We start from the raw sequence: 15127 nt of genomic DNA on the forward strand, positions 1-15127 counted from the left end.
AAAGGTCAAGAGGAAATCATTATAATCTAAGAATCATAACAATTAGGGGCGGCAGGTAGCCTAGTGGTTAGAGCGTTGGACTAGCAACCAAAAAGTTGCAAGATCAAATCCCCAAGCTGACAAGGTAAAAATCTGTCGTTCTGCCGCTGAACAAGGCAGTTAACCCACTGTTCCTAGGCTGTCATTGTAAAATAAGATTTTGTTCTTAACTGACTTGCCTAGTTAAATAAAAAATGAATGGCTATTTAAATATACACTGAGTGTACAAAACATTAGGAACCTCTTCCTAATATTGTGTTGCACCCCCTTTTGCCCTCAGAACAGCCTTAATTTGTCAGGGCATGGACTCTACAAGGTGTTCGAAAGCGTTCCATAGTTATGCTGGCCCGTGTTGACTCCATGCTTCCCACAAGTTGTGTCAAGTTGGCTGGATGTCCATTGGGTGGTTGTGACGGAGAAGTCCGTCACTGGCCGCAGGCACACATATCGCCCCCGCCCTGCTCTGTTATCAGCTACGTTAACTTGTGTGTCGACCCACATTGCTGTCTTAGTACATACATTACAAACTTTATTCTTACCTTCCGTCAGTAACAGTTTGTTACGTTATGAAGAATATACAGACAACCGTTCAATGTACTTCTAAATGTTATGGATGAGAGCACGATTTGTTTGTTTCTGTTCCTCTCTCTACATCTCTGTAGCTTCCGGGTATGATGGGATAAGCACCAGAGCTACGGCAATCGGGCTGGCTCTGTAGTGCCTGTCCCGAATGACTCATTTATGTGAATGGGCATATTGGAAGACCCCATGTCAGTTGTGATGGCATTTTGTAAATGTGTTATATTGTATCCTGATGAACGGATTTCAAAAGGTGCAATGTATATAATTCATGATATGTTTATTTGAGTGAAAGATGTATGCTTGGATGTTGGTAATTGCACATTTAATTAAAGAGATTGGCATGTTCTGATGGGAGGGGCTTCCCCTACAAAAGGATCCTCTCTTTCAGTTCAGAGGGGGGACGGGCCATTTTTCCTGAGCTGTTGATGGGGCAGCATTGTTATTTTTTTCAATTTTTTTTAAGCTATTCTTTAATGTATACTTTTGGTGGCAGTACTGTTTTTCTTCCGGAATCACTATGTAAATGAACACCCTTGCACAGAAGTACTTTTGCGGCTCCGCCATCGTTGTATTTAGGTTAGATTAGGTTTTTCAGTTTAGCCTTCTGGCCTACTCTACGCGACAGTGGCAGACCATTCTTGATACGCACGGGAAACTGTTGAGCATGAAAAACCCAGCAGCGTTGAAGTTCTTGAATCCGGTGCGCCTGGCACCTACTACCATACCCAGTTGAAAGACACTTAAATATTTTTGAATGTTACACATACACAATCCATAAAAATCCTTCTTTAACCTGTCTCTGCCCCTTCATCTACATTGATTGAAGTGGATTTAACAGGTGACATCAATACAGGATCATAGCTTTCAATTGGATTCACCTGGTCAGTCTATGTCATGGAAAGAGTTCCCAATGTTTTGTACACTCCGTGTATGTATGGGTAGTCATACTATATTGTATGAACAGCAACTCAAGTTGACATGACAAGTTAATTGATACACTAATAATACACTAAGACTAGTAACTGGACAACAGAACTCCGCTGGTGCAAGGCCTCACTTCCCTTTGACTACTTTGACAGTAATATACTATATACAATCACAATCCTAATTGTAATTGCGTGTGGAATTAAATGTTCCTTATAGTATAATCCTCTTCTTAATTAGGCCAAAAGATTCAGGTATTACCCACGTAGCTCACTCTCTTCTCTCTCTTGCTACTGCTCATTAGCTAGACGAGATACTCACTAAGCCATGCTGGATAACTTTTATATAGGTCAGCATCATGGGCCAATCTTACTGATACTTCTCTACAGTGGCCCAGAGGGGGAAAATGCTTTTTTAGTGAGTCAGATTCTTCATAAGCCATGTCATAAACATGACATTTACCTCTAACATGCATAGTACAGACAACACAACAATGTAAGACATTAAAGACCACAATGTTCTTAAAAACATAGGACCATATGACATATAAGGCCATAACAACAAAAACCATAACACCAAGAACCATAACAGAAAAGACTACAAAGGATCATAACAGCAAAAGACTACATAGGACAATAACAGCAAAGACTACAAAGGACAATAACAGCAAAGACTACAAAGGACAATAACAGCAAAGACTACAAAGGACAATAACAGCAAAGACGATAACACCAAAGACCACAACAACAAAGTCCACAGAACCAGAGCGACAGGACCCTTCTACATTAACACAGGCTTCTTTTAGAGCATTGTCTGATTCAATTGTCCATGTACTGTACAGACAGAGGCAGACAGAGCAGTGGAGGAGTCTGGAGGTCAACCGCAGAGTGGGCGAAATGGACACGTTTCATCTGTCCAGAACGCTGTAATGCATCACTCCCTCTCCTTTCTCTCTCTCATTCTCTTTTCCTCGCTCTCTAGGCCTGTTTGTGAGTCTCTAACCATGCTGTTCCTCTCTGCACTGTTTCCAGTCTTTCTTGCCCTCTCTCTCTTTCGCCATCAACGTGCCTCTCTCTCTCTCTTTCTTTCTTGTCATCTTAGACTTCTCCCTTTCCCTGTCTGAGCGTTCATGTATAATACATTAGAGCACGGCTGAGGCATACGTTGAGTCAATAGTGCTACTGTTGGTTTATCCACTATCGGCCATGCTCTATCTTGCCTGGTCTGCAGAAAAGAGCCACAACAAAACTATCCCAATCAGTGTAATGGCTAAGTCAAAACAATAATAATCTCTTCGTATCTGCTTTCACTAACGGAGTGTTAAACAAATTGACCCATCCTATTCAGGGAGATAGACAGAAAGACCTTGTCTTGTCGAGTTGAATCTCAGCTATGTACGCCGCAGCTAACATAATCATAGCTCACATTTCTATAGTTGGCACTCCCTGCTTCAAACAAAAGCACCTAGGGAAGAGAAAAGACCAACGCGAAGGTCTTGTTTCAGAGAAAGCCCTAAAAGGACGTTTCAGAGAAGGTACAGGATGTGACCTCAGAGGTGCTGTGTAAACGGTAGCAGGGGAGGTGGGGTGGGCACTTTGTAGTTAAAATAGCTCGATGGTGGCGGCTCGGAACGAAACTCATTAAGATAATGTTGCCCAACTTCCGTAACTGAAATGTCAATAACGGTTTTAATTAACTCTGCTTCCTAAAATGGCACCGGACCAAAAGGGGCTTTGTGTAGAATCCCAAAGTTTTGCGCGTCAGCCAAGCATGTCAGGTTGCCTTAGATAAAAAATAAACACAGTTCGCCCTCCTCTCCTGTCAGCGCCCCTTCCCCATGGTGGGTGATTAAGCTTACATTTTTACACTTCCATTGCGGTGCTGCTGTCCTAATATGAACACCGAACACACATATTACTTTTACACAGGCATCCACAGGTTAAGTAACTTGGAACGGGGAGTTCAAAGGAAGTGCTCCAGTGAGGTCTTGAACCCAATGTTTATCTGGGCCACCAAGGCTTTGCGTTATCCACAGCCCATGCATCTCTAAAGAGCCTATTCATTAATGATAGTGCAATACTGAGTGACCTGGAGGGTAGGTAGGTGGCAACAGCACATCGCTTCAGCCTGATCGACTCACAGACACAAGCTGCTGAAAATAGCTGAGAAGTTTGTGTGGGAAAAAAGAGTGAGTCTTAGTTAAATCTCTTAACTGTTTGAAACCTGACACTAACTGTGTTTTTATTAAGTTGTTTTTATTTGGCTTTTCAGTAGACACTGTTTTGACCAAGTGCAGCTTAAAATTGTCTGTGTGAAATAAAGTAATCATGTGTATATATAGTCACCTCAAAGTATTGGCACCCTTGATTAAGATTAGCAAAAAAGACAGCGTTGATGTATTTTTTTAATATATATTTTTTTACCTTTATTTAACTAGGCAAGTCAGTTAAGAACAAATTCTTATTTGCAATGCCGGCCTACACCGGCCAAACCCGGACGACACTGGGCCAATTGTGCGCCGCCCTATGGGACTCACGATCTTGGCCGGATGTGAAACAGCCTGGAATTGAACCAGGGACTGTAGTGACACTTCTTGCACTGAGATGCAGTGCCTTAGACCTCTGCATCACTCGGGAGCCCATTTATAAGAATGCTGTAAGTACATAAAATGTTTGCTCAGTGGGAAATGAATGTCCAACTAGTCAGTGACAGCTGTGTCGAGTTTGTGAACACAACTATTTGAGCTTATTACAGTATTGTAGACACGGTGTCTTGGAATTACCTATGATCTATGTAGAAGAATCCCTTACCTTCTAACAACTCTTGTGTGGCGTCTGAGCATCATAGAGTAAAACATATGTACATATTACATGTACGTGTTCATGAGCTTTTCATAGATGGGTGATAATTGTTTGTATGTAGCTCAAACCATTCAAACTCCACAGACGTTTTTCTGAGAAGATCTGCCTCCCTTCGGGATCCGCCCTCGTCTCACAAACAACAATCGAACTCAGCCCGTTAACCACAGACTAATAGTTGGTATCAGTGGATGTAGAAGAAATAGACAACTCCAATGGTACAACCTAAAAGTCTCACTCTTAAAAGTCCAAAACTCACTGGCGTGACAGTGGGAAGTTAATAAGGGCCCCAGGACTTGTGGAAGCAAAACAGCCCCATAACATCAAAGAACCATCACCATATTTTACAGTAGGCACAATGCCTTCGGAAAGTATTTAGTTCCCTTGACTTTTTCTACATTTTATTATGTTACAGCCTTATTCTAAAATGGATTAAATATATAAAAATATACACGCAATACCCCATAATGACAAAGCGAAAACAGTTTTTTGAATACTTTTGCAAATGTATTACAAATTTAAAACAGAAATACCTTATTTACATTAGCATTCAGACCCTTTGCTATGAAACTCAAAATTGTAGCTCAGATGCTTCCTGTTTCCATTTATCATCCTTGAGATGTTTCTACAACTTGATTGGAGTCCACCTGTGGTAAATTCAATTGATTGGACATGATTTGGAAAGGCACACACCTGTCTATATAAGGTCCACTGTTGACAGTGCATGTCAGAGCAAAAACCAAGCCATGAGGTCAAAGGAATTGTCCATAGAGCTCAAAGACAGGATTGTGTCGAGGCACAGATCTGGGTAAGGGTAACAAAAAATGTCTACAGCATTGAAGGTCCCCAAGAACACAGTGGCCATCATTCTTAAATGTGACCTGTTTCAGGAAACTAGGAGTATGTCACAGGTCACTACTTCACAGGAGAGCCGTTTGAACGTAAACTTTTTTTAAATCAAAATGTGTTTTTTAGACGAAATGCCTTCTCGAACATGTGAACTTTGATATGCCTTAATGACAAACTTGTATGCCATCTGTAAATACGAATACAATTTTAAAATTACGAGCCTAGTTGGTTTAGCCACAGAAAAAGTGAGCAACATTCCCGCTAGCCATGATTGGCTGAGATAATGAGTGGGCTGGACATGCCGAGAGATGAGTTTGGATTGGTCTGCCATATAGCACACTTCTGTTTATTTGAGCTGGTCAGTATGTCTAGATAAACCTGCCTAACACCGCTTTTTTTTGTAAATGTATCACGTAGTAAAACTGCATAAACCTAATGTCAAGTTAAAGTGTACTGTTAACTAGCTGACATTAGCTGGCTGGCTTGCTAGCTAACATTACGTGTATGGTCTCCACTTTCTAGAGGGTTGAGTTTTAAAAATCAGTGGAACTCAAGTATAATAGCTAAGGAGATGGAGAAAACACCTGTGTCTGGATTACATCTTCAAACTAAGTGCAACCATGGCATCTGACAGGAGACACGTCCATCCATGATGTATAGAGGTAAGATAGCCTAGCTAGCTACATTTTCCGATATTACACGTTTCTAATTTTGACAGAAAGTGGTTTCATTTCAAATTAAATTGTACTGTTAGCTAACGTCAGCTGGCTGGCTCTGTCACGTCCTGACCATAGTAAGATGTTATTTTCTATGGTAGAGTAGGTCAGGGCGTGACAGGGGGTGTTTTTTCTTCTTTTTCTATGTTTTCTATATCTATGTTTAGTTATAGTTTTCTATTTCTATGTTGTTTTTTTGGGTTGATCTCCAATTGGAGGCAGCTGAGCCTCATTGTCTCTGATTGGAGATCAAATTTAAGTAGGGGTTTTTCTTCCAGGGTTTTGTGGGTTATTATATTTTGAGTAGTGTTTGTTTCTCTCTGTGTCACGGTTTGTTTGTTTTGTCAATTCAGTTATTTATGTATTGCAAGGTTTCACAGATTAAATAAAATGTGGAACTCCAACCACGCTGCACTTTGGTCCGCTCCTTTCGACAGTCGTGACAGAATAACCCACCACAAAAGGACCAAGCAGTGTGCCCAGGAGGAGCAGGGATCCTGGGCTTGGGAGAAGAGAGAATGGAGGACGTCCTGGACCTGGGAGGAGGCAATGGCAGGGGACAAGACCCTGCCATGGAAGCAGGTGGAGACGGCGCAAGCGGAACGGCGATGCTATGAGGAGCTAGCCCAACGACGGAAGCCCGAGAGGCACCCCCCCCAAAAAAAATTGGGGGGGGGGCACATGGGGAGTTTGGCAGAGTCAGGGTGGAGACCTGAGCCAACTCCCCGTGTTTACCATGCGGTGATGCGCACTGTGTCGCCAGTGCGTACTCACAGGCCGGTGCGATCTGTGCCCGCGCCTTGCAGTTGTCGAGCTGGGTTGAGCATCCAGCAAAGACGGGTTGTGCCAGCCATAAGCTCCAGACCTCCAGTGCGCCTCCACGGCCCAGTATACCCTGTGCCTGCCACACGTACCCGGCCTCCAGTGAGTCTATCCAGCCTGGTACGTCCTGTGCCTGCTCCTCGCACTCGCCCTGAGGTGCGTGTTACCAGTCTGGCACCACCTATGCCAGCCCCACGCATCAGGCCTCCAGGGCGCCTGCCCAGTCCGGGGTGTCCTGTTCCTGCACCCCGCACTCGCCCTGAGGTGCGTGTTACTAGTCTGGCATCCCCTGTGCCAGCCCCACACATCAGGCCCCCAGTGTGCATTCCCAGTCCAGAGCTTCCTGAGACGGCCTACAGTCCGGAACCTCCTGAGACGGCCTACAGTCCGGAACCTCCTGAGACGGCCTACAGTCCGGAACCTCCTGAGACGGCCTACAGTCCGGAACCTCCTGAGACGGCCTACAGTCCGGAACCTCCTGAGACGGCCTACAGTCCGGAACCTCCTGAGACGTTCCCCAGTCCAGAGTCTTTAGCGACAGCCTGCAGCCCAGAGTCTGATGAAGCAAATACTGAACACTTTGGCCTGAATGCCAAGCGTCACGTCTGGAGGAAACCTGGCACTATCCCTACGGTGAAGTATGGTGGTGGCAGCATCATGTTGTGGGGATGTTTTTCAGCAGCAGGGACTGAGATACTAGTCAGGATCGAGGTAAAGGTGAATTGAGCAAAGTACAGAGAGATCCTTGATGAAAACCTGCTCCAGAGCGTTCAGGACCTCAGACTGGGGTGAAGGTTATTGAACCCTAATGGGAGGAAGAGGTGGAACCGGCAATTTCCCCATCTCTTTCTCCCCTGGATTGAATGTATAGAGTAAGAAGCCCGCAATTACATTTTGTAAAACCTGCATGCGTGTTATCGTGACATCCTAGGGGGAATAAGCAAAAGCATCGGTGGAGAAAACACCGTCACTGCTGGAGAGAGCGAACCGGAGAAGAAACAGTTTACGCACAGGCGTTGTAACAGATCGCTCGAGGTGATCTCATTGGTTTATCCTCGCTCACTTGAACTCCCGGCTAGAGCAGACCAAAGCAGCTGCCAGCGACTGCAGTATAAGGTTGGCGTCTGAAGATCTTAAGGAGAAATCGATAGCTTCTCCCCCCTCCCCCACACACCCGAAAACAGAAGAGAAGCAGTCCCTTAAGAGTGAAGCTCATTTGTAGGGCAACGGTAAGAAAAACAATGACCTAATGATGTTAGAGGTATGTATTAAAATACATTTATTCACTCCGCACTCAGATAGGACTGAAGGAGAGAGAGAGAGAGAGGCGGTGTTTCACCTGGCCCTAATAGCGTGCTAGCAGAAATACATGACTTCTACTGTCACTCTCCATTTGATCTGACAGAGCATTACGAGCCTCCTGCCCCGTGCTCCGCCTTGCCTTCCCACTGACACAAAAACGGATGACATATTGGACAAACAGTCCAAGGTAGCAGACAAACGAGTCGCTGCGCGTTTCCATTTTTCAGTGCGCCGTCAGGCCCACTCTTTGGGTATTTAAGTTGAAACCATGTAGAAAATTAACAGCGTTTGTGTGTCGTTGGTGTGGCGGAGGCCAGATATGTTGTGTGTGTGTCTTTGTTTGTGTGCGTGCGTATATTTGTTTGTGTGATTATGTCCATGGTCATGTATGGAGACTCATTTGCCTGGTCCACTAAGTGAGAAGAGGTGCTGGGAGGGGGGGGGGGGGTTCTGGGAGTAACGGATTGATTCCCTATATAGTACACTACTTTTGACCAGGTTCCACGTCTCTGGGGAAAAGTAGTGCACTATGTAGGGAATAGGGTGCCATTTGGGAGATACCTGTGACCCTCACTGTACCCTCAGGCTATGTGACTAGACAATAGATGCTTCTTCTGTTAAATATTTAAAAGTATAAGTAATTGAGCATATCTAAATAATCTACAGTAGGCTTTACAGGTATTTTGTTAACCTTAATTTCTTGTCTGAATTCTTAAAAGTCTAGCTGCTCGCCTCGTGTTTGCACGTGCTGACCGAGGGCCCTGGATGAATATAGAAATACGTTAGCAAACCACGGCGGAAAAAGAGATGTCACGACCCGGTAAAATACGTTGTAAAGAAGAGGGGGAAGAGAGGGCATGACACAAAGGGGGCTAGATGTAGAGAAAAGACGTCCTGAGCCGTTTGGGAAGGCAGAGAAGGGGAAAGAAATGTTATCCCTGTGAGGCAAAGCGACTTAATGGAACTTCTCTTATCTGCGCCGATGCAGAGTCCCCGCCGCTCCCTCGGTTTCACTTTGATGTGGGACAAGAGAGAGAGAGAGAGAGAGAGAGAGAGAGTGAGAGAGAGAACAGAGAGAGAGGGAGAGAAAGAGGGGGGGGGCAAAAGAGAGGGGAGAAAGCTCTCTGAAGACTACCTCACACACACTTTGGTATGCTATACGCCACAATGCATCAGAGCCGCGGCTCCCGATATGGATTTTCAAATGCGGGTACGTCTGGATGTATTGTTAGTGCCTCCACCCCCTCCCTGTACACTACTATTCAAATAGGACCATTTCAATATCAAATCAGATTCCATATGCTGCCCCTAGATACTGCCGAAAGCTGTACCGTTGAGAGCTAATACGGCTTAGATTATATTAAATTCACTGAGTAATGTGAGAAAAGAGGTTGCTGGGTTTCTGGTTGTTTTTCTGGAGAGCTGAGAAGCGACGACTCCAACTCCAGACTGCCATCTGGCAAAGAAAGGCATGAAGTGCACTCAGCCAAAGACAGCATTAATAACAGTTGTTTTGAAAGTCTCTATCCGCAACATTCAGGGCTCTGGTCAAAAGTAGTGCGCTAGGATATATTGTAGGGAATATGGTGCCATTTGACACACCGGTTTGTAATAATGCATCAATCATCTGTTCTAAAGGCACAATCTGCAATTTCTAGGTTCTGGTCAAAAGGAATGTACTAGATTGCAGAGAATAAGGCACTTAAGACACACTGACACACAAATACACACTGTTATCTCTGCTTATAATCAAAATGCATGATAATAACACCAAAACAAATTATTTAACTAAACCGAGACACAGAGGCAGTCTCCTGTGACGAAGCTGACCATTACTTGTCACATTAAGATGTTTTTAAATGTCACAGGAACAGATTTCCTCAAAGTCTGGAGTTTTAGTATCCATAAATGCAAATAAATACTTGGACATAAAACAGGCAGATTGAAATGGCTAAAAGTTACACCAATAGGAGGTCTAAAAATGTGCAAACACTCCTTACTTCATCCTTGCATTCTCCCAAACATGCACCTCCCCACACCTGTATCCACCTGCATCTAATCAGCAGACCAAAAAGGTGGGAGGGCTTTTAATTAAAACCATTAGCCTAACCCATGCCTTTCCAAACACACGTGAAACAATTCCACAATAGAATAGACTGAATGGGGTGAAATGATTAGATAGAATTAAATTATTGTTTGAGTTTGTAACTGGATTAACTAAGCAGGTACCTGGATTCATACATAGAAACTAACATTCAATATATACAATTATAATATTGGGAAAAAATGTCTCTGTGATTGAGAAGTGAGGATCTCATCCTCACATCTCCTCTAACATGCTAATCACAATCACTCGTCCGAGGTCCTTGGGGGGCTGCCTATCCAACCGCCTGCTCGATAAGTGGCTTGTTTATTAAGGCACACAAGGGCCCCAATCGAGGCTTCAGCTCAGCTGTCTTCTCCTTCCCATTTTCCCCTTATCCAGAGAGGCTGGTGCTGAAGAGAGAAACTGTTGCTAGTCTTCCCAGAGGCCCCAAGGTTTGTTTCCTGTCCCGTCAATAATGAAAAATGCATGGGGTCTTAATAAAACAAACACAAACGAGGATCACTTGCCAATCAGTGTCGGATGACTGGTCCAAGTTGTTGCGCGACTCGAGAGGCCTAGACTTGTTGTGCTTGTCTCCATCTGCCTTCTCTTCTTTTTCTCCCTGTCTCTGTTTTGTGCCTTGTGCAAGGCACAATGTGTATCATCTTCTCACTCTCTCTCGCTTTCTTTTATCATCCCTACATCCCTCCCTTTCCCACCCCTTCCTGACTCACCCAAGCTGTTGTTGTGCCTTAGAAACACATCTTATATGCCTTGGCTGCTCATTCCATTATAGAGACCTGCCTCTTTAGCGGTCCATTTTGTACTGTAGGGTCTACAGTTGATTTTCGGAAAAAGTTGCTCAAATATTTGAAAGACTTCAAATACTATTTGAACCCAGATATGCAAGCCAGGACTCATTACAGGTTCCAATGATCGGCTATGAAAAGCCAACTGACATTTACTCTTGAGGTGCTGACTTGTTGCACCCTCGACAACTACTGTGATTACTATTATTTGACCATACTGGTCATTTATGAACATTTGAACATCTTGGCCATGTTCTGTTATAATCTCCACCCGGCACAGCCAGAAGAGGACTGGCCACCCCTCATAGCCTGGTTCCTCTCTAGGTTTCTTCCTAGGTTTTGGCCTTTCTAGGGAGTTTTTCCTAGCCACTGTGCTTCTACATCTGCATTACTTGCTGTTTGGGGTTTTAGGCTGGGTTTCTGTACAGCACTTTGAGATATCTGCTGATGTAAGAAGGGCTATATAAATACATTTGATTTGATTTGAGAACCCATCCAGACAGAATGTCTGACACCACACACTGACTAAAGTGGTATCAATGAAGGCCTGATCAATAATTAAATCATGGAACATAAGCTTGCTATTTATTGAAGTACACTATGTAATATGTTCTGTTCATTAGCTAAGCACATAGATACAGTGAGGGAAAAAAGTATTTGATCCCCTGCTGATTTTGTACGTTTGCCCACTGACAAAGAAATGATCAGTCTATAATTTTAATGGTAGGTTTATTTGAACAGTGAGAGACAGAATAACACACAAAAATCCAGAAAAACGCATGTCAAAAATGTTTTAAATTGATTTGCATTTTAATGAGGGAAATAAGTATTTGACCCCCTCTCAATCAGAAAGATTTCTGGCTCCCAGGTGTCTTTTATACAGGTAACGAGCTGAGATTAGGAGCACACTCTTAAAGGGAGTGCTCCTAATCTTTGTTTGTTACCTGTATAAAAGACACCTGTCCACAGAAGCAATCAATCAATCAGATTCCAAACTCTCCACCATGGCCATGACCAAAGAGCTCTCCAAGGATGTCAGGGACAAGATTGTAGACCTACACAAGGCTGGAATGGGCTACAAGACCATCGCCAAGCAGCTTGGTGAGAAGGTGACATCAGTTGGTGCGATTAGTCGCAAATGGAAGAAACACAAAAGAACTGTCAATCTCCCTCGGCCTGGGGCTCCATGCAAGATCTCACCTCGTGGAGTTGCAATGATCATGAGAACGGTGAAGAATCAGCCCAGAACTACGCGGGAGGATCTTGTCAATGATCTCAAGGCAGCTGGGACCATAGTCACCAAGAAAACAATTGGTAACACACTACGCCGTGAAGGACTGAAATCCTGCAGCGCCCGCAAGGTCGCCCTGCTCAAGAAAGCACATATACATGCCCGTCTGAAGTTTGCCAATGAACATCTGAATGATTCAGAGGACAACTGGGTGAAAGTGTTGTGGTCAGATGAGCCCAAAATGGAGCTCTTTGGCATCAACTCAACTCGCTGTGTTTGGAGGAGGAGGAATGCTGCCTATGACCCCAAGAACATCATCCCCACCGTCAAACATGGAGGTGGAAACATGCTTTGGGGGTGTTTTTCTACTAAGAGGACAGGACAACTTCACCGGATCAAAGGGACGATGGACGGGGCCATGTACCGTCAAATCTTGGGTGAGAACCTCCTTCCCTCAGCCAGGGCACTGAAAATGGGTCGTGGATGGGTATTCCAGCATGACAATGACCCAAAACACACGGCCAAGGCAACAAAGGAGTGGCTCAAGAAGAAGGACATTAAGGTCCTGGAGTGGCCTAGCCAGTCTCCAGACCTTAATCCCATAGAAAATCTGTGAAGGGAGCTGAAGGTTCGAGTTGCCAAACGCCAGCCTCGAAACCTTAATGACTTGGAGAAGATCTGCAAAGAGGAGTGGGACAAAATCCCTCATGAGATGTGTGCAAACCTGGTGGCCAACTACAAGAAACGTCTGACCTCTGTGATTGCCAACAAGGGTTTTGCCACCAAGTACTAAGTCATGTTTTGCAGAGGGGTCAAATACTTATTTCCCTCATTAAAATGCAAATCAATTTATAACATTTTTGACATGCGTTTTTCTGTTTTTTTTGTTGTTATTCTGTCTCTCACTGTTCAAATAAACCTACCATTAAAATTATAGACTGATCATTTCTTTGTCAGTGGGCAAACGTACAAAATCAGCAGGGGATCAAATACTTTTTCCCTCACTGTACCAACTAGACCCACGGGAGATGACTAGAAGTTAATATTGTAGTTTTGTCTGATTGGCAAGTATCTCAAAGAATTGCTTGACACATTTCCAATAATCACATGCTATCAAGTATTTTTTTTTTAGGTATCACGTCAACGCGTGTGACAGACAGATGGACGGACAGACAAACAAACAGTGTTGTTCGTGGGAAGCTCTCTCCCTCTGGCACTCCATTCACTAATCACAGCACTCCAGGCCTGTCTCCTATGGCAGCAGCTAGTTTGACAGGGGGGTAATTGCTCTCAACCCTCGGCATCACTCCTGGTGTGCGTTTGAAATGGGTGCTATTCCCTACATAGTGCACTTCTTTTGACCAGGAAACTGGTATGGAATAATGGAATATATATGTATGGTCTAATATGGAATATATATATGGAATATATTGCCATTTTGGATGCAACCCCTGGTTTCATCATATCCAGGACAGTCAACACTCTCAATTTGTTCCTCTGGGAGTCCCTGGGTTCAGCTACTGCTCAGTAAATACGATGCGTGCTGGTGTGCAGTGAGATAGACGGACGTTTTAAACAGCCTATTATACACACTGCACATGTGGTTCACATGGAGGACAACGTGGCAAAACATACATATGGTTGTGTGCAGAGAGGCAGACTTACATGTCTGAGACACTGGATTATACAGTATGTAGTTTGTCATCATTAAATTGCAACTTTTCTGAACCGTTAGCTGTGTGAGAGAGCGAGAGACTGACACCACTGTTGGCAAGACAGCTGCTCGTTGGATCATTACTGACTTATAAAGTTTTTTTTTTTTTACTTAATGCTACACCTGGTCAGCGTAAGGCCTATCATTTCTTGGGAGTGCTAGTATTGGGGGAGAAGACACCAGCTATCGACTGGTGGTGTTGTTGTCATTAGACTATAATACGAGAGATGTGTCAAATTGTGCCACAGCTGATCTTTGGTAGTGTTTGTGTTTGAGTGTTTTTGTCTTTTTTGCGGGCTGGTCATGTATAACGTAGGCCATTACTGCTGAAAGACACCGATCCTTAACTATTGACCCGCTTGGCCTTAATACACAGTCAATACCAATTAGAGATAAAGAAAAATTCAGGACAAATCCTAATTGGATTGACTTTAAATCAGACAAAACATATTGCAAAGTAACATTTTTTTCTACGATTTTTTTCCTTTCGGCATGCATAATATTGTAAAGCAAATGTAATTGTATTCGAGCACAGCGGTTTACACCTGAGGCAAAAGGATTCCTTGATGCAATCAGGATTCTAAGAATAATGAGTTTGAAAGGAATAGATTGAACACATTCAAATGAATGCCTATGGGCCCTGGTCAAAAGTAGTGCGCTAAACAGGGAATAGGGTGCCATTTGGGAGACAGTCCCATCATTGATTGGCTGCTTTGTACCGTGGATAGTGTAGCACACTTCATTAGGACACATCGAATTGAATATGGTTGCCGTGGATAATAGATGCAGAATGCTAATTTGACGGGCACAAAATATCCATGTGACACCTGGAATATTATCCATAGGCATATTATCCACAATACTTTAACTCTTAATCATATGCATTTTCACTTATTGAAGTGAAAATTAAACCTGTCATTCTCTTTGATTGTACAGAGCAGTAGCGTTTCTAACACACCTGACTTAAATTGGTAAGGTTATTTATTTTAAAAAATCAAAATACTTTACTGTGCTAAATGAAGATTGCCTTCCGTAATGGAGTTAATGGAGCAGTCCCAATAGTGCAAACCCCGCCCATCTGCCACTGGAGACAGTCATAATCAAGTGATAAAGGGGTTTGAAAGAAAAACCCAGAGCCCATAAATATTGATAATGCGCAGAGCAGTCAACTCTGAGCTGCCCACTCTCACACATT

Source organism: Salmo salar, chromosome 04, assembly GCF_965601325.2.
Source record: "Salmo salar chromosome 04, fSalSal1, whole genome shotgun sequence".
Lineage (NCBI taxonomy): Eukaryota > Metazoa > Chordata > Actinopteri > Salmoniformes > Salmonidae > Salmo > Salmo salar.